We start from the raw sequence: 2,151 nt of genomic DNA on the forward strand, positions 1-2,151 counted from the left end.
ATAATGGAATTGCATAATCCTTCATGCATCACACTACGACACATTCTTAAGTTTTAATTAACAGCAGAATCTGTATGTAATAATCTTATAAATTTGGAATAAGAAAAATTAAAGTAAGGTAGTGAGAATACAAAGTCAAACTTTGGTGAAAGTGTGTATTAAACCCTACAAAAGTGTTGGGCTAAAACGTCACAATTATAGTCTTAACATGATGTGATATTGTCTGTTTCGAACCAAGTATGCACAATTTTTTTCAAAGGGCCTCACACCATTAAGAGATCCTGACACCTTATATATATAGACTCTTCTCTTTTCAGTTAATAATGTGAGACTTTATTCGTATACAAAACAAAAGGAACTGTTAAGAAATATACAAGCTTCCTAAGAATTTTTTTTTTTTTTTTTTTCACCCGATGCCGGCAAGAATCCAATTTCGGCCGAGAAGTCTCATTTTGGGGATTCGTTATTTCCTAACAAAGGTGACTCTATATTCAGATATTATATTTGAAATCTCTGATTAAATATTAAAGAATATTTATCATTCCATTGCAATTCTTATTTTTCTAATAAACTTATTTCATTGGACATGTATATGATATCGACTGTTCATTATTTTTACCATATTACAATCAATCAAAATGGTCAGTACTATTGAGGGGTAATACACACAAGCTAGCCGTGGAAAAATATTAGTGGACAACATGTTGGGGCCTTTTGAATAAAGCAATTGATTCCCTTATCATTCCACATAAAGGTGAAAGGAATATAATGAATCACTCTTGTATATTCCTCCCTTTAATTGCATGTCCATGAGCTTTTGGCAAAACTTATAGACCAGAATTAAATCATGGCATGGCAAAACAGTGCATAATAGTACTATTTCCGTTTCAATTTATATAGTATTTCCCTCTTTTCAATAGTTAATTTGGTTAATCTTTGAAGTTAAATTAAATTAAATCAATTCAATATTTTAAAAACTACATTAAAAATACTATAAGTTATAATTCTTTTTATATCAATATAATAAAAAAAATATTTTAAAATATTAATCAAAGTTTACATAATTTATATCCTGAGAAGTAAAAAGTGTTACATAAATTAAGATAGAGAAAGTAATAGGTAACTGGCTTTTACATCAATCATATATGGGTAGCAATAAGACATCTTCTTTATGCTGGAAACTACAATGAGCAATCTTCCAAACATGATAAATATTTATTCCCTTCTATGCTGTAAAGTTCAGAGAGGTATATCAAAGATCTAATAAAGTAAATAATCCACTAACGAAATGTCCATGGGAATTATTCTAATCGCACGGCGGATCCAGAATTTAAACTCTATAAGTTTAATTTTTAAGATTTTTATCATTGAACTCATTATATTTTCAAAGTTATAATGGATTCATATCTACTATTTGTTACAATTTTAGTAGATTTTTGCACATAATTTTATATTCCGCGTCGAAAGTTATGGTTTCAGTTGAAGTCGTCACCTTAATGCCACAAACACCCTGTCCCCAATGTAATTATCTCTTAAGGGTTTGATAGTATAATCTAGAAAAATATTTTTATCCTATCAATATATATATAAGCAGTTAAACACCACAACTAGGAAAAATTTAATGCATGAGAAGTAGACAAACCAATGAGTAGTGCCATTATTTTGGATGCATGGACTTTCCACGTACTCAAAAACCTTTTTCTCATCTCTTTTTCTTGTGAGTACTGTTATATGTTATAGTTTAATTTTGCATGAAAGCAGTGGCGGATCCAGAATTTAAATTTTATGGGTTCAACTTTTAAAGTTATGGGTTCATATCTATTTTTTTGCAATTTTAATAAATTTTTACACATAAATTTTTACTCAGTGTCAAAAGTTATGGGTTCAATTGAACCCGGTAGTAATATACTGCATCCGCCCCTGCATGAAAGTTAGTTACTATATATATATATGTAAATTGTAAGTTGTGAGCTGTCTCTATTAATTAATAACAAATTCTTGGTATATACGTAATTAAGAGAAGGCAAAGGCTTCGTTCAATATACATATCCATGCATGAAATGTATAAGAAAATCAAGGTAAATTTACTGCTCTATTTTAAATTCAGAATTTACTGTTTTAGTTATCTGTTTATTTTGTACTACTTTGTTC

This window comes from Nicotiana tomentosiformis, chromosome 5 (assembly GCF_000390325.3).
Source record: "Nicotiana tomentosiformis chromosome 5, ASM39032v3, whole genome shotgun sequence".
Lineage (NCBI taxonomy): Eukaryota > Viridiplantae > Streptophyta > Magnoliopsida > Solanales > Solanaceae > Nicotiana > Nicotiana tomentosiformis.